The 19,322-nt window shown below is 43.2% G+C and overlaps 1 long non-coding RNA gene across 1 annotated transcript; it reads left to right on the forward strand.

The window, feature by feature from the left end:
• Window positions 1–3,969: 3,969 nt before the first annotated feature.
• LOC146799382 (uncharacterized) lies at window positions 3,970–18,466 on the forward strand. The gene is made up of 3 exons (XR_014969263.1): window positions 3,970–4,042; window positions 8,982–9,040; window positions 17,885–18,466. It is a non-coding gene; the product is annotated as an uncharacterized LOC146799382 (long non-coding RNA).
• The last annotated feature ends 856 nt before the right edge of the window (window positions 18,467–19,322 follow it).

The raw sequence follows: 19,322 nt of genomic DNA on the forward strand, positions 1-19,322 counted from the left end.
TGCTAGGTAATGCGTAAAACGTTCTGTGGACTAGGGGTGCCAGGTGGTAGATATCGCGGCACTACGTAGGACTATAAGTGAAAGTCACACGAACAGGCGCCAAGTGATTCTGCTGGCAATGATTACGGAACCTCTGAATGAGGTATGTATACAGTGAGGGGCCCAGGGTGCGCTGAAAGTGAGGGGCTGAATGGAGCCTCCAAGCGCTGAAGAAGAGTACTGGGCACAGGCTCAATAGAACAATGCGCAAAAGTAGCAGGGAGAAAGGATAATTACACTATGGCTGAGTGAAGGCGCTGTGCAGGAAGCGGGAGGGGGGCGCTTCTTACAACAGAACTGTAGGTAAAAAGAAACAACAAGTTTAGAGAGCGGGGCTGGCAGGAAAGAGACGGTATCCTGCTAGAGTAAATATGAGACACCTTACTTGGTTGTGAAGCTACCATCGCCTTGCACCTACTGTGGCCTCCCGAAGTCCCGGATGCTGACGGACCTCGGGGGGGGGGGGGGGAGGGTTAAATAGGGAGGAGCGCCATTGTATACGTGCGTTGGTCCTGGCTGGCTAGGGCGTTACTGGCTGTAATGCGCATGCGTGTTAGAGCAGCGTAGTGATGGCGCGCATGCGCGGAATGGATCGTATGCTAGTGCTTTACATTGTGAAGCGCGCATGCGTGTAGAAGTTGCGCGATGCGTGAATGGTTGCCAGGGGTAATGGAGGATGTCATGCGTCTAGCGAGTGACTTTTAGGAGACGCAGGTCATGTTAGTGAAACCAGGTGTGGCTGGGAATTCGCACACAGGGAGCGATCCAGGATGGAACAGAGGAGAGGCAAGACTGTACAGTGCCCGGGAGGGGGCGCGGGAGGTGGTGCATGCAGCCCTGGACAGCTGAGGAGAGAGAGCCAAGTATTAGGGCTAAAATAGGGGGTCTAAGATGGCCAGATGAGCCAGAGTGGGAATACAGTGTGGCGAAGCCTATGGATAAAGGCATGGTGGAGACGACCCAGGTGGTCAGGACTTTCTTAGGCAGTTCCAAGGGATGTTATCGTTCAAGCCAGTGATGTGGCTCGAAAGACGATAGATCCATCTTTGTTCCTGTTCTAGGAGGCGAGACTGGATGTTGGGGATGTTGTTGTCCAAGGCTTCAAGTATCACCCATCTCATGTCGTTTGTCGTGTGGCCTTTTTCCAGGAAGTGGTTTGTCATTTTGGTGGTGTTTTTCTTGCAGCGGATGGTGCTGCGGTGCTCACAGATACGGGTTTTGACTTTGCGGGTGGTCATTCCAATGTAGGTCAGATTACACGGACATGTGATGCGATATACAACATTCTCTGTGTTGCAGTTGGTGTGTTTTCGTAACTCCCATGTCTTCCCAGGTTCCAAATTTAGCTGCTTGGTTGTCTCTGTGATGTGGCATACACTGCAGTTACCACAGGGGTGGTGCCCCTTGATATCGGGGAGGCCCCAGGCATTGAGTACCGTGTTTGGAGGTCTGGTTGGGGCCACTGGTCTGGTAGACACAATGGTGTCCTTGATGGATCTTGCCCTTTTAGTAGAGAGAAGGGGAGGATCCCAATTTAGGTGGCCTGTGTTGAGGATCTTCCAGTTCTTTTTAACGATCTGCGCAACCTTGTTGGACACTGTGTTGTACGTGGTGACACATGTGAGTGGGGGAGGGGTGGGTTCTTTAGGGTACGTTGTGAGAAGACCCTCTCGGTTTTGGTTTCTGGCCCTTTTGTTAGCGGTCTTAGTTATGTGCCTTGGGTAACCGCGTTGGTGCAGTTTCAGGCAGAGGTCTTGGGCTTGTATTTTGTAGTCTTTGGGATCGCTACAGTTTCTGCGAAGTCGCAGAAATTGGCCATACGGGAGGTTTTCCCGGAGGGCCCGTGGGTGGAAGCTGGAAAAGTGGAGGAGGGAGTTGCGTGCAGTGGGTTTGAAGTGTGTTTTGCTCATGAGACCTCCTGCCACTGCATAGATGTCGAGATCCAGAAAGGTGGTATGGTATCTGTCAAAACTATGTGTGAAGCGCAAATTAGGGTCACACGTGTTTAGCCAGTCACAGAAGGTGTTGAGTGTTTCACTCGAACCTTCCCAGATGAGGAGAATGTCATCAATGTAGCGCTTGTAGAACTTAATATGTGGACTGCGTGGCTGGTTGTTATTGAGCAGATGTTTGGTCTCAAAGCTAAAAACATACAGGCCCGCTATGCTGGGAGCGAAAACGCTCCCCATTGATGTACCGTACTTCTGTAGGTAGAGCTTACCCTCATATTCGAAGTAATTCTCCTTGAGTGTGAGGGTAGCGCACTTCAGGACAAAAGAGGGGGGCGTGTGGTATTGCCAATCAACCTCATTGAGGGGCTGTTCAAGAACACGTAGGGTATCATCTTGGGGGAGGCTGGTGTACAGACTTTCCACATCCAGCGACACCAAGAAAGAGCTTTCGGGATCATAATGAATGTTAGCTAGGAGTCCTAGCAGATCTTTGGTGTCTTTGAGATACGTGCTTGTGGACTGGACCAGGGGTTGTAAAAAGTGGTCACAGAAGCGTGAGAGGGGTTCCAAAAGGGACCCAATGCCTGAAACAATCGGGCGACCTGGGGGGGGGAAACTGTTCTTATGGATTTTGGGAACAGTATAAAAGTATGGTATTTTTTCTTGGGTGGTGGTCAGGAATTTGGCCTCACTTTTAGAAATGTGCCCATTTTGTTCAGCTTCTCCTACTAGGGTCTGGATTTTCGCTTTGAGTGAGGTTGGTACACCCCTATTCACTGAGGTCCTGTTTTCCTGCGCATAGTTCTGTGTATGTGCAGATTCCCTGCAACAGTCCTTGTGTTCCCCGCTGTAAAGGTATAATGACTTTAGAGTGTGCTTAAATACTGCCTTTTTAGGTCACGCCTCGCCAGCTTGCATGTGCTGTCTGCAAGCCCTTATGTAGTCAATAATAGAACTCTATTCCCGGCTGCTACTTATTATTGGTTCAACTTCTACGTCTCTCTTCTTTTCTGCCTTCTAAACTCCCTTGAGTTAAAGGCTGAGGAGCACCGGTAAAGTACATTTTCCTTACACTTGCATTCCTTATCTGTGGTTGAAGAACTCTTTTTTTCAATCATTGGTTTCCACCCGTCGCCGCGACAAACATTTAAGTGAAAGGATGAATGTGTATTGGGCATTGCAGAGTACACCCAAAACATACACATATCAGCAAACCGACCCTTTAGGCAAAATACAGAGGTGGTTCCTACTTTGTACATCTTAGTCAAAAACTCATTAACCTCTTGACACACCCTTTAAAGGAATGGCTTTGCACTACTTAGCCAATTTCACTCATATTAAAAGGCCAGCCTAAGTGAAGGTGGGTGAAGTCATGGTGGTTGATGTAACAGGGGTCAAGTACAAAGGAACAGAGTGCTAATCATGTGAAAAAGCTATCATGAGACTGAACCATCAAAACAAGGCCTGTATTACTTAGTACTCTGCATCACACCTCAAGCAGGATGAATAAGGGAGCCTGTCCGAACTTATTTTAACCTTATGTCACAGCTCAGACGATAAATCTGTGTGTAGGCTCAGATCACATTTCACAGCTACAAAAGAGGAACAAATCTTGAGATTTACCAGTAGCCACCTAAATAGCACAAATGGGAACCCTGCCAAGTCCTTAACAATTTGCTAAGGAGGTAATATTTACACTTTGATTAAAGGAAAGCAAAGTTCATTACACAAGCTCTCACCCTCATTATTATTGTCATAAACATTTAACTTTCCAAATATTTGTCCGAGTTCAACATTTTAAGCAATTTCTAATTTTGAATTGTAAAGAAAATTGATATGAACCGACAGTGCACAAGGGAGTCTGGATTAGCCTGTTGATTGGACCCTTTCTACTTTTGTATGTGTTATTTGCAAGGGCGGCCCCACTGAATGCTTTTAAGCGGTATCTTCAGTTCACCTGGCAAGTTTATTTGTTGTCCTTGGAAGAAAAATCCTTTATAAAGAGCATCTGGTTTGGAAAATTCTCAGAGAATACTTGAACCTCCCAGAAGGTAAGTACCATTTCTGAAAATGTCTCTGTTTTATTCTTGTATTTTCTGCAGATCCTTTCAAAGTTGTTCAATGGTGAATATCTACTCATAAAAAAGTTTAATTTTAATGCTCTTCCATTTTAAACATGAATTCAGAGTTCATTTTAGTGGCACTGTGAACATTCTAAAGGGAGTCACTACATCAAGATATTGTTGCTTTGAATAAATATATGTCGACATAGCATAATCTAGACTGCCACCAAGAGAGCAAAGCACCCAGATGTTTAATCAACTGCGGATAGACGTCCATACTAGAGCAAAATTGAAAATTCCATATTCCCAAACCATTCACACAGAACAGTTCACAGAAAATAAACATTTCGAATTGTGTTGGTATGCTCTATTGTGATTAGCATGAATAAAGAAGCAGAATTATACATTTTTGATAACACAAATGGCAAAGAGGAAGGATTTTAATGCATCAAAGCATTCATTCTATTCACAAATGTTTCTTAAAGACGAATAGCTCGTAGCAAAGTGGAAAAAACTTTAATTGCCCTTCAAGAAAAAAGTACACATAATGCCTATAGTATATGAAATATGAAAAGATTGCTCAGGGCTGGCAGAACCACTTCCTCATCATGGACAAATCCGATTTGCATTAACCTACTACAGAAGTTCTCCATTTTCCTTTCTGTCATTTTCTGAAATAAATAGGATTACCAACTGGTTGGATAATAGCAATTGGAGTGTGCAATGCACAATCTCCAGCATAAGTATTTTTTATATTAAAATGTGTTTTACTTTATTGAAAGTAAGAAAGGAGACTTACTTTTGACGTCCATCTGAGTAATATTTGCAAATGTAATTGAGATGAGCGTTCGACCAAGATACACGTGAGATTAGTCTAAAGTTATATATAAATATGCACGTCTTGTGGCAGGCAACTTTTTAAATGAAACTAGGGGAATGCACAATACAACCTGTAAACTAACACTGGTTGTGCATATCTGGAGTCTCGGAGGTTTATCACCAAACGCACTCATATTAGGAATTACTCTAACCAACTAGAGCCTGGCATGCATCAAACTGCAAGACTGGGACAGACTTAAAACTGAACAAAGACTCACAACTCTGCTTTGGCTGAGGCCTAAGATGAGATTGGCTCTTATGGGAGTTTTATTTACCAAATCAGAACATTGAGGATGGATCAAATGATGTTAAGTATGACAGGAGTCAATGTGCTTTCCAGGCATGGCTTGACAGTGCAGCTGTGTGCAAGATATATTGTTACCATGGAAAAAGCAAAAACAAGGAGAAATAAAGCATTTCTCCCCATATTACAAACTTAAGACCTTAATTTTGGAGTTGCCTCCTATTTACACTTCTCTTGCAAATAGGGGGAAGCGTCAAAATTAACTGCCCACCCCTTTCACGCTAAGCATAGCGTGAAAGGGGGCCTTATTTAAAAGGCAATAAGAAAAACAGTGGGAAAACAGAGATATAAACCTCGGCACTCTTGTTCAGTTTTCTATTAAATCATAAAGTTGTTTAAACAAGTCAATCCAAATACCAGCAGGACATCAATGTAATTCTTGCTGAATCAATTTAATATGAATATATAACATAGTCTTAAGTTACAACGTTAAAAAGCAGTAACAATATAGTCAGGATTAAACAGCTTGATGTGACAATCCTCCTTTCAAGCGTTGAACCGGCAGTGGGAAACCCAATCTACCCTTGGAGGCTTAGGAATTGTAAGTAGTAATAAGTAACTGTGCCTACAAGGGATTTCGTTTAGAGCACTCAGTAATACTATTTCAGCAAATTATTTTATAGCTAAGCCCCAATTGGTGACTAACCTTTGAAAAATCGAAACAAAAATTCACTCACTTACATCATAATTCATGTATAATGAATGCTCTTAGACACAGGTGTGTATTTCTGAATTATTTTGCTCATTTAATGTGAGTAAAAAAAAAGGGTACAAAATGTGATAATAAAAACACATTGACAGAGGTAAAACAAATCATAGACAGAAATTGTAACCTTCAAATCATTAGTGTAGGAATCTATTTCAAACTTATAAACACAGAAAAAGAATCTGAAAAAGCAGAAAACAATTCCTAACAGAGTAAATCAGATGAGCTTGTCGACGTTTCGGTCTTGATGGCATGTGAGTCCGTTGGGCCATCTTCAGGACAGTGAAAGGAGAATTTACAATTGACCCCTGCATAGACATAATCGATTGTTATACGTTTGACACTCAAGAATAAAAAGAGAAATGACGCACCCATGTGAAAGCCAAAAGACTGACCAAAGATTGGTCAATCTAGAAAAATATAAAACCAGTGCACTTGGAAGAAGCTCAAAACCAGCCATGGGTCAGAAGAGCAAAGACCAGTTGGAAAAAAAGTGCCACACCACCAGCGAAGGTTAGAAGGTTATGGTGTGAAAGGACTGTCAAACCTAATTGATGAGACTTACTTGGAGCTGGTCAACCATGTGTCAAGAACCAGACGATTCACTGTATTTATTGAAATTTCCAGGTCACAGACACCGGAATACCGGAAACCAATTGGGGCTTAACCATAAAATAATTAGCTGAAATAGTATTACTGAGCACTCTAAACGATATCCCTTCTAGGCACAGTTACTTATTATTATTTACAAGGCAGCGTTAAGCCACGTTAAGTGTCTTGTAAATAAGGCAAAGCCCCTATCACCACGGAAACATCACAAAAAGTGACGTTCCCTTGGCGATAGGGGCTTGTACATATGCTCCAAGATTACATAAATATAAAACAAACTCTCAGCATGCTTCAATTCCTTAGGAGCAAGATACTTTAGTGGTAAAATATGCATTGTAAGTGGTACTGAATCATGAATTAAGGCAAACAGTCTGACAGAGTAATTATAGTAGGCCCCCTTCTAAGACTTCATTTAAGCTAATTTAATGTCATTTCATTTAAGATATATACTTTTTTGGTTGACAACCATATAAATATTACAAATAATAATTAAACGTATAATCAAATGTCATTAAGACAGAATTAATAAATGCATCAAATAAATCCAACATTTAATATCTTATAATTTAATTTAGAATCTTAAACGGATTTTGAACATTATCAACATTACATTTTACTATACTAAATTTGTGTTATCGTTCTCTTTAAGCTGATTGAGGTGGTTGTTTTCTATTAAGATATCACTATTCTATACCACCTCCCCATAACCCTCATGGTGCTCTCTATTTGTCTGGAACTTTAGTCCATGTACTGGTAAAAAAAAGGAGTGGCAATTGGCAAAATGTTATCCGCATTAGTTGGTTTTCTTGGCTGGGGCATCTTAAGATCCTGCCATTTGTTTTGATGTGCTTTCAATATCAGTGTTGACGTTTTAAATAAAGTAGAATACCCATTAAGGCAGAACTATATAAATGATTTAGGAACAGATTTTCAGTGGTCCCAATTTTTCGCATCACTGTGCAATCCGTTTGCACAGATGTCAGACATCTGAGCTGTGTGGTGTTTACCAAACGCGGTAATTACCAGGTGTGATAAAGTCTGCGCTATTTCTTAAATTTCAGCAAGTCAAATCTACTGGAATTCAAAGGGGGAAAGAGTGTCATAATGACATGCAGATGTTGCAGCAGTAGGCACCAAAGTCAACATGTTACTCCCCAAAATCCCAGAATATGTATAAGTTATGCACCCAATAAATTACAAATGCCAGGAGGTTGGATTTTATTGGGTGTAATAATTATCACCTTCCCTCCAGGCACTGATTATCAGGTCCTTAGAGGTATGAAGGTCACTGAAGAGAAGTTACACTTAGGAGCTCCTACCTGTTTAAATAATATTCAAATGACAAATAATCATAAACGTAAGCACAATGTAAAGTATAAATATTAGCATTTGAATATCAAAATAATGATGGTCACTAAAATAACTGCCTGTTTGCATTAATTGTCTGCTGTGTAGTCATTGATTAATCAGTTGCTGCTTCCCCTAGCTTAGTGATTTACGGGGCTCCTGCAGGGTTAAGATTATTATTTTTCACCCCGAGAGTGAGGACAAAAATGAAGGACCCGATAAGACCTCCTCTCAGCACCTATTTTTTAGAACTTTCAGGACCCGGCCCACTTAAAGCCCAGACGATTTGTATCGTCTTCACTGCCCTGGCTACTCTTCATCTAATAGATCATGGAGGGCATAGACACCATAGTGACCAGACCATAGCCTCTCAGCAACAAATCCTAGGATGGTGAGAGTTTAAGAGCAGTGCTTAATTTGAGCCGGTGCTTTCCGGTGCTCAGCAACAGTACTTAATTGGTTTCCGGTGCTCAGCACCGACACCTGATTGTCAACACCATACTCAGAACAGTTTCCCACATGGTGGCGCTGCTCATCTAATTTAAAGATGAGCAGAACAACGGTTGTTTAGAAATACAATATACATGAAAATAGTGCTAATACCTGCCTCCCCAAACATTCCTTTAGCTTTGGGGACCTGGAATAATCTGAACTGGCACATTTACATAGGAGAGAGATGGTTAGTCCTTAATTTGGCAGCGATTACAAGGGCGATGGGTGATGCAAGCTGCAGTGGCCTCCTGGTCAGAGCCCTGGCACTTAATATTTTACAAATTAAGCACTGTTTAAAAGTGAGACAGGGATCAGCCCTGATGTGTCTTTGGGAGCCTAATGGAGCAGGATGTCATCAGACCCAAGCATTTCGACCTATTGACGGCTACTGTTTGATGTTATGTGGTGCACAACGGTCCTTGTGATAAACTGGAGAGAATAAAAACTTGAATTTGATGTAAACGAGGACTCCAGCGCTCACATAGTTTGAAAATATTTCTGTTCTTTGCCTATCTGCTTCAGTAGCAGAGTTGCTTGAATTTAAAATGTAATTCACTGAAACACATTTCCTTTGTTACTTTTGCATGTAGACATTTTAGAAGAGGCCAATTTAAGAAAATCTCCTGACATCTCATCAGCTGTCTTATAAGTAAGTTATATTTTTGCAGAGTTTTAATGCTTGATATATTATTTTCTAAGACCATTTGAATCACATTTTAACAATGTTAACATAAATTGGTTCAGTGCTAAATCTTTGCACTCGATCCTGTGTTGGCTAGTCATTTAGAAACAAATGTATATATTTCAAAAGTTGTACTTTGTTTTTTTTTTTAAATCTTTTTATTAAATATTTTGACATTTATGTACAAGGCACAGTGCGTTATTACAAAAAAGAGAGAAAACGGCAGTGAGACATCCGGTCAACAATAAATACAAACAGGGCAAAAGAAAGATTCATTCATTAATTGCCATACACAGTATCCCCCGCTCTATCAGAATACAAACTGTACAGCTTCTGGGCATCAAGGAGAATGTGTATATATTGGCAGGCCTATTTAATTCATTAAACTAAATTAGAAATTCCCTTCTTTCCATCTAGTTGTACTTTGATGGAGAAAAACAAATTCTCACGATGTCCCATAATGCCGCTCATCAAAAATTATTGATCTGGTATTTAACCATTTAGCTTTCCCTCTCACTATGCCTAAACTGCTTACATCTCACCAATCATACTTCAACACTTGTCGTTCCAAAGACATTTCCTTCCCATTCCCATTTTCAATAACTCCACCCACCATAGCCAATCATCATGGTTCCTTGTCCTTCTTGACCAATATGCTGTGTTCGATATTGTTGATCACACAATCATGCTATCCAGTTAAACAATATAGGCTCCTCCCTTCACTGGCTTCTATGCTACTCTTAGTACTCTGACAACTACAGTGTGCAAAACAACATTTTGTGCAATATACACCTGCAATTTTTGGTAGGTTTGCCATCTCACAAATCGCGGAGACATGCACCAGAGTTGGTACAATATGTGCCAGACTTGTAATCTCGCTTTGGGCACAAACAGGACCTTGAGCCTACAGTAGGATTAGTGACTAGGTACTGTATCATGATGAACATTTGTTCTCCCGGAAATTGCACTGTCTATAGCCATACAAAAACCTGGAAAATATCCGATTTAATGCATGAGTTGTAGAGAGCACAGTTCGGAAACCCAAGAGACAATCACAGCCTCTCATCTTCTGAATGGCTAAAAAGCACAATAAAATAGGTTGCTGCACATTGGTGCGGAGAAGTTCCAAATGATTGATACCCTAAACTCAATTTATCTGATTTTTATTGCCTTTGCCTAGTCAAGTCGGGGTTTGAAGAATCCCCAACTTTAGCAGCTTGAGTAGTGTTTGACACTGGCAGTTCTGTTTAACATAAAAATCAACATTTTTTTGTATTGCTCCTATCATCATAGAATGGTGAGGCAGTTAGGTGAGAAACAAATGTACTTATAGGGCATAAAGAAAGAGGAGGGCTGAGAGATAGATGGATTGATGGATTGATGGAAGAATAGATGGCATGAGGGTGGGACAGATGAATGAGATGGTTAGAGAGGGTGATGAGTAGATTCAGAGATGGATGGATGGAAAGAGCAATGGATAGAGTGAGATGGGTCGACTGATGATGAATGGACAGAAAGAAGGATGGATAGATGAATAGATACAAAGAAAGATGGAAAGAGGATTTTCTCTTGACGTTGTGCGGTCCCCTCAATCAGGCTGATTTCAAAGCAACATCATCAGATTGCTTCTCCATGAGGCCCTAGTCAATTCGTGGAAGTCTGGAGCTACGGAGGTTTCAGTGGAACAAACCAGAACTGCAGGCCGAGTTGCAGTTAAAGGTAGCTAGCTGGCCTGACTCTTGATGTCGATTCGGTCCCCTTTTGGAGCTTTTTCCAAAAGTTGTTCCAAACTTCTCCAAACTTCTGGAACTTCTTCCTGAAGATCCCCTTGAGGATTTAACGTGTCCAAAAGACAAATCCAAGGGTCTAGAAGCTCTGAGATGGTCCTTGGTAGTTTGAGGCCACAATTCCCACAATGCACCTGGACAAATACTTAAAAGTCCACGGTACGCAATCCAGGCTTGGGACTTCTGGGGGGAGATTGTGCAGGGAAGCCCTGTCAACCTGTTGCTTTCAGGGAGTCCTCTCCTTCATCCTTTTTTAAGCAAAGCAAAGTCCTCAGAACTGTAATTCCAAGTGTGGAGCAGGAGCGGTCCTTCAAATTGCAATCCTTTGGGGTGCAGAGCAGGGTTCCAACAGGGCAATTGTTCTTCCCCTTGTAGTTTCAGGCAGCATATCTGAGTTGCTATGCAGCTCTCACATATTTATTCAATGATCAAGGGCAACACGCAGGGGAAAGCCCTGTCCAATGAGGTGCTGGGTGCCACCCAAGAGCATGATACCTTCCTCTAATATGTGGCATATTCTTGTCCCACAAAGCACTGCACTTTAAAATTCAAGATGGAGAATTCCTTTCCAGGAGAGTAAGACCTGGCTAAACCAAGTTACTGGTGTGGCTTATTTCCATTAACACTCCCCCTCTATACCTTCTGCAAATTCCATTCTTGGGCCTGACATCTGGTTGGGGGTTGGCCTGGCTGGCATTCCCCACTGTCCTGCTATCTTTGAAGCCCAGTTTGATTTACCCAGCCCCTGTCCTGGCCTGTTTTCTGCAGCTGCAAAGCTCCCCCCATCAGACAAACTCTGCTCTATGCAGGCCACTTATCATCCCATTAATGCAGTTTGGCTCAACTTTTTAAGGCTGACAAATCAGGAGAGGCTCCTAGAAGACTGGATTTTGGCTCACAGAAAAGAAAGTCATGTAACTTCTCTTCTGTATTAGTTATGATAAATTCAAGAATGGCAAATTGTTGGATTTATCATTATCAATCTTTTAAGTCCTTGAATGATATTTGAGCTCCTTCCTAGCAATATTTATGCTTCAATAATATAATCCAATGTTACCCTATGTAGCTGATGAGCTACAATGGGGAAAAACTAAATTGGCAGTTTTTCCCCCACCAGGTCGTATAAAATATATTTTATAATGACCCTGCTTATAGTTACTTGGCACCCCACCCCTCGGGCACCTAGGAAGACCTTATGGGGGACTTGTATGTAAAAATGAGATAGATTATCCTTTTTGAAGCAGGGCTGCCTTTATAAATGTGTAACCAAACAAGAGGCCAGAGGAGGTTTAACGATCTGTAGGGGGCGGCTCCCCTACAACGAACCAATGACACAAAAAAGCCACCCTGGGTCAGGACAAAAAAGGAAAGAATGAAAGGAGTGCATGAGAGATTCCCTTTTATATGACGAATTCCCTCACCCACCCATGGGTTGCATGCTTCATCATTGGGAACCTCCTCACACTGTGAACCTGGTCACAGTTCTGGCTACAACCCCTTCTCTGAGAGAGAGGAGCTCAGGGATGTTTTAATTGTATGTAACAAGAGATATACTAAAACCTTATGATGAGCCGGGTGTGGAGGGAGAGTGTGAGAAAGAAAGTGCTAGTTAAGTTAAAACTGACTACCTTGTATGTAGAGAAACAATTTTACTGGGACACCCAGGGGTCAGGGTTAAAAACTGTTGTAATCCCATGCCCGGAGATTTCAGCCTGGCATGGATGTTAGTGATCATAGGGTCGACATGTTTCAGCCAAAGTGCCCTCCGAAGAGGTGCTTGACTTTCTTCAGGACCTAAATGAGAAATGTGTGTAGAGGAAAAACCAAGCCAACCTAGGTAGGTGTTTAAACAGTGCACCGACTGGCGGAGTGGGCTTCAGTTGTGATGAACTCATGTTTAGAGGTGTTCCTGTAAATAAAATAAAAAGTTGCATTTACTGACAAGCATGACAAGAAATACAGTTACACTCCTTAATAAACGTGCCAAATCAAAACAATCTGTGATCGGAACATGCTGGCTATGTATATGCAGTTATGAAAATCATAGAGAAATAAGGGCTTACCCGTCACTTGAGGGGAGCTAGTCGCAACTCATCCTCGGCTCACTCGAAGAGGGTTCAACAGAACCTAAAAAAGGTTGAGGAGGGGGGAATTGTGGCTGTAAGTCTCAGCCTTAAGTGCATAGGATCTCAAAGAACACGTGACTCAAAGACATAGCAGAGAAAGTATGTGTGGTTATTAAAAGTAGTTAGCACCATTCTATATGGTTTTCCAAAACAACATGTGGAGGCAAAATGCACGCTGGAAATTAACACTATAGTGCCCGCCAAAAAAAGGTAGAGCAACAGGCCGGCAAGCACTTATAGTGTAGGTGTTACTGAGAAGAGATAGTCAAGGAGTGTCGCAAAGTGCGACAATGCTCACTCATCAGTGGGATGTTTGAGACCTGGAGGCCAAGAGGGAGTGCCTGAGAGCATGGAGCAATCGTTAGTGACTGCGTGGTCACTGTGAAAAGTGAAAGAAAAAAAACACTATCATAAGCCCCAAAAGACCAGGAGCTGAGATGAGCCTAGGAGTCTTCAATAATGGTGGAGGCTGCATATTGCAGCTCCAGAGTCTGGCACAAGCAGTGTGCTAAACAAACGCTCGCTCAGAAGGAAAAGGGGCGGGTGGGACATCAGGGAAGCATGCCCAGAATTACCTAGAAAAGAGCCCCGATAAACGGAGTCCATGTGGGATAAAATGGGAGCTGCTTGTAGTAACAGAGTCATCAACAGTAATGGGGCTCCGAGTTACGGAGCGCGGGAAGACCTAATAGCAGGAAAAAGGTGAAATCTTGCCCGACCGCAGGCTGGGAGAAAACACCACAGCGAGAACGTTGAGTGCGGCGCCGGCGCTGGGAAATAGAACGAATGCGGTGAGGCGGGTATCGGGCGGGGGCATGGGCCTAACGCTGGACATAATGAGGAGAAACTTACCTCTGCTTTGTGGATTGCCACTTGCAATGTGCGTCCGCGGAGAGCTGTAGGAAACACTGGACGGTGGGTCCAAGTGAAATACACCCATGGGTGGGTGAGGGAATTCGTACTATAAAAGGGAATCCCCCATACACTCCTTTCATTCTTTCCTTTTTTGTCCTGCCTTTAAAAATGACAGCAGGCAACACAGCAGTGCACCCTCCTGTGCAGGAAATCTACTGGACCTCAAAACTTCCCTACCTTATTATATGCTAGGTACTTATAGGTTGTTTGAGTCCCCCTCGACTTATTATATTCTAGGGACTTACAGGGGTCTGTCATTGCCATTTGTAATTATACCTGATTTCTACCTATTTCAGTAAAGCACTGGCCCTGAGCTTGGTTTGCAGAGCACAGGGCACAGTCAGAGTAAGTTACCATCAGTATCAGTCAAAACATGGTGGTGAACAGGGCACAAAGGATGACTTTCTAACAATAACCTAACATAACATGACATGAGATGAGATGAGATATAATATAATATAGCAAACTGGCCAAATCAGGAGTTACTGCCCACTTGTAGTGAGAGACCAGTGTCTAATTTGAGATGGTGATTACAGGTGGGGTCCACTAGTGTAGGAAAGGCCCCTTTTTTAATATGGCCACAGCGACCTTTTGCCTGGTAACTGATGCAATTTTGACAGAAGTGCACTAGGTTCCAGCTATCCTGGTCCCTAGTACCAAATCTCTTTCCCTAAAACTGTACAATTGTTCCCCTTATTGGCTATACCTTCAGCACATCCTTTAAGTCCATAGTAAATGGTACCTCTGGTATCTAGGGCAAGGAGGCTATGGAGGGTCCTAAAGGGCTTCAGCATGAATTGTGCCACCCTAGGGAACCCGTCAGCACCAACATGCAAACTGCCATTGCAGGCTGAGTGCCAAGGGGCAGAAAAGACATGCCATGGCACACCTCTGGTGTGCCATGCCTCCAGATACTGCATGCAGCATAGGTAAGTCACCCCTACAGCAGGCCTTACAGCCCTAAGGCAGGGTGCGCTTTATTATACTACATGTGTGGACATTTCTGCATGAACAGATATGCCCATGTGATGCCTAAGCTGATTGTTGGAAAATACAAGTGCGCAGGGAAGCCATTTTGTGTGAGTATATGTGCTGGACACTGGTATTTCCGAGTTCCCCAGCTATATGACTGCTTCACTGAAACTAGAGATGTTTGGCATCAAACATCCTGTATTACTAAACCCAAACTGATTGCAGTGATGGACATATTACTACATGCACCAAAGAGAGCAACTTAGAGGTGCCCCCTGAAAACTTACCGACTACTAGTGCTCTGGCTGACTGGTGTAGACCAGCCTTCCATCACAGGCAGGTTTCTGCCCCCTGCAAGTGAGAGCCTGTGCTTTCTGAGGGCAGACAAAATGCCTGCGCTGACTGGAGGTATTGTCACCTCCTCCAAGCAGGATGGCTAATTGATAAGCTTGTCAAGGCAGGAGGTTTCAAAAGCCTCTGCCGCTTTTGATGTGTGACCCAAGGCCTCCCCAGACAGAGGGAATTGCACTCCCTAACCCTGGCCCATTTGGAAGAAGGACAGGCAGGACAATTAGCTAGTCAGGAGGCGTGTTGCCCTCTCAGGCTAGTACCACCCCTAGAGTTTGCTACATGATGTAGACATGGATCTTAGAATTCCACCATCTCAGTTTTGGTGGAAATAGGCTCTCTGGAAGTGGCCATATAGATCGCGTAAGCACCCTAAAGGTAAGTATCCTATTGGATACTACCTGTCACTCCCCGTAACTCCCATAGATTGAGTATTTAGGTAGCACCCCTGACATCAGCAACTCAGACTCAATGGATCAAGAAGAACAACTGAAGTCTTGCCTGTGTCCTTTTGGCACCAATTCCTGCCTGCCTGCCTGCAGCAAGGCTCGACAATCATGACCAGTGACTCTTCCAACAGCTGACCAGCTTCCAAGAAACCCAGGAGACTGCCAGCCCTGTACAAATCATGAGCAATCTCCCTTGGACCAGAGGAGCTACTGTCCTGCAGTCCGAATGCACTGAAAAGGAAGGCCTGGTCAACTGAGTTGCCGTGTACTGGTCAGCCCGATGCCGCAGCCCCCAAGGAAGAGGAATCTGTGCATCTGAATGTCAGACTGTCCCCCCATAGAGAGACCACCAGGATTAACCGGAGCTGCACGGGACCAATACCAGGGGTACCATAATTCTTGCAGCAGGCAAAACCCTGAAAGTCCAATCCAGACTCCAATGACACAGAGACCAAGCAACCGTAGAGGGATGTCAGCACAGCAAAGACCCACTTCCAGATTGGCCCAGTTGTCCTGATTTTGCACATTCAGCTGGTGAAGACCTACAACCACAAGGCCCTAGGACACACAGAGCCCAGCTGACCTTTTCCCTCTGCACTGAGGGCCCCAGCCTGGGTACCGATGAACTGACTGGGCTTTCTTGCCCCCTGGACTCCTGCTGGAAGCTCCCGGACATGTCCCCAAGATCTTCTCTTTAGCCTGTTTCTAGGTGGCCCTCTTTCTTCCTGCCGGCTTAGCTCCTACAGCTACTAACCCGACCAGCGCGTCTGCAGCCTGACACACCAGGGCAGGTAACGAGTAACTGCTCGTGGTACTTGCGACCTTGACCCCCTATGACTCTAAATCCGGAAGGTAACCCCCAGAAACCGATCACAAATAACTGCATGCAACATATGCCTTTTCCCCCATAGTGAAGCATTGCTGTGTTAAGAAGCATTTAAGTAAACGTTATACTTATCTGTAAAAATTTATATTTTAAAAAGAAATGTCTTGATAATGAAGTTCTTAGTATCAAAATTGACATAAAAATATGACTTATTTTTCTAAATTGTCTCAGATGTATTCATGAGTGTGTGTCTCAGTTATTGCCTTTGTGAGTACAACAAATGCTTAACACTACCTTTTGATAAGCCTAACTGCTCACCCACACTACCACAAATGAGAGCATTTGGGTTATTATTTGTGCCTCTGTAAACCAACTGGGGTTTACCTGGACTCTTTACACAGTGTACCTCGTTATGGTCCACTATATGAAGAGCCTGCTTCTTACAACTAGCGCTCATTTTTGGGTACTATGACTAATTTTTCACCAGCAGCCTTTAACTCTGAAAAAAGAAAGAAAGGTAGAAAGTGGAAAACAAAGAGGAAGAGAAAGATGGGAAACAGTGATAAACAGATAAAGCAGAGATGAAAAAGAATCTGCAAGACTGAGATTAAAGCAGAGGGAGCATAGAATGGCAGGTGGAAAGGGCATGAGGTGCAATCAAGAATAAGTTGTCTTGGTTATGGCCAACCATGGTGGTTGGCAGAGCCGGCAGCGAACTTCTGAGTACAACATTGGATCACAGTGCTTATTTTTTTACAAATCAAACACACAACCTAAGATACTCCTGGAGAGCAGAAGGATCAGTGAAGATCTTGGTACTCAAATTATGTCTTAATTTACATTTTGAAGGTTCAAGATGGTGGTAGCAGATGTTTCACGGGTTAAGAATGATTTTCACATAACGACAGGCACCAGAAAGAAGTTGGTACCTAACAGAGTTCGGAATCTTGGTGGTGCACATATGACATCACATATAATTTTTTTCCTAGACAATGTTTTCACTGTCAATATTCACACGGGGATCATTTGTAAATGAAGTACCCTGGCTAGTTTGCACAGTTCAGGGTGTGCACCAACTTCTGAAATGTAATTTGAATGGTTTTGGGAGGTGCACCATCAAGGTGTTTTGTTGATGTTTATTCTTAGAAATGATATTGTCTTCAGATTCTTTTGAATGCTGTTTACAATTAAGAGATATGATAGCTGCAAAGACTATAATAAAACGCTTGAATTATACCCCTTGCATCATTGGTTTGCACCATACACTCATTGTTCTTGCATGCTAAAACTTGGGACACATACTATGTGTTATGATTTCAAAACGTAACCACCAGGCATGCAAATGTTTTCAAGAAATCAAATCAAGTGTTTGTTTTATTGTTTTTTAGGAAATCACCGCGCCTCATCCGTGAGAAGCTTAAGACAACCAGCTAGAAAGATGAAGCTAGCTCTCATCGCCTGCCTCCTGGCGCTGTGTGCTGTTGCTGTCTATGGCCAGTGCACTGAATACACCTACAGGGCTGTGCGGTGTGTTAATGCTTGTCGCGCGGATGGAAGTGGATCATACCAATGCATGATCAGCGGGGGGTCGTCTGATTACTGCTCCCCCTCCAATGGTGTCAGCTATAAGAATGTGAAGTGTGCGTCATCATGCCAGAAAAAAATTAACTTGTTTGGCCAGTGGTATGAATGTACAACAGTAAATGGAGATGTGCAGTACTGCGGCTTCTGTTACAGCCGTCCAGCGCCATAGAGTAGGTGCACTCCCCTCTGAATAATGCTCCGTCGTCGTAATCCAGAAAACTGCGAAATACTAATACAATGTACTGTTAGCTGCATAAAATAAGGAAATGTCGAATTAAAACGGCTTATACTATCTCTGCATGGTTTTTGGTTTATGTTGTGTGTCCATGATTTGAAATGATTTACACTGACGCAATAAAGCTATGACATTGAGTCATTTGAAAGCACGTGTTTAGACCCTGCTATTTCTTCCTAAATCATAAAATAAACGAATGCAGCAACTTTTAACCATATCTAATCTTATGATCAGGGCCGCTCTGAGAAAACAAAAGCAGCCATAGCAAAACTGTTCAAACCCGCCTGCTCCCTTCTTCCCCACACTTTGGGTAAAGTGGCCAACTGGCATGGGTGCAAATTCAGGACAGTGAGTGTAAAAATTATGGACAAAGGGTCAAAATTCAGGACTGGTCAGAATTCAGAACAAAAATTCGGGACAAAAGGTACATTTTACAGGCACATCAGAGGAGGTTGCGCAATCTGATTCTGGGCAAATCACTCAATCTCCCCGTGCCTGAATGTGTAAGGTAACAGGTGCTCATGTAAAGCGCTCCAATACCTTCGGGTCGAGTTTGCGCTATATTAAATCTGGAGGAAAAAAAACCAGACAACCAACACAAGCACAAATCAAAACAAGTTTATATTAGGTTGAACCTTCCACTGCATCTATTGTGTTCCTGAGTGAAACTTAAATACCTGCGTTTGCATATTGGATGCACCCAGGTACCATGTGCCAAAATGAAACCTCCACCCACCCCAGAGCTTGGCCCCTGGTGAGGTGACAGGAGCCCATAAACCCAAGCAGTTTGCCATGCCCTGGGCTCTGGCAGGAGGAGGCCTAGCAAATGCTGTCACTGGCCCATTATCATTGAATGTGGTAATTAGGCCAACATACAGAATGATAATGGGCCGATAGCAGCCTGTGCCAGGTTGGGGAGAGGCTGCTGCAGGCCACTGATCACAGCAGGAGCATAGCTGGCCCCTACAGTGAGAGTTATAGAGCTCTCAGGCTGCTTGCTGGGGCAG

The sequence above is a fragment of the Triturus cristatus genome, chromosome 9 (genome assembly GCF_964204655.1).
Source record: "Triturus cristatus chromosome 9, aTriCri1.1, whole genome shotgun sequence".
Taxonomy (NCBI): Eukaryota; Metazoa; Chordata; class Amphibia; order Caudata; family Salamandridae; genus Triturus; species Triturus cristatus.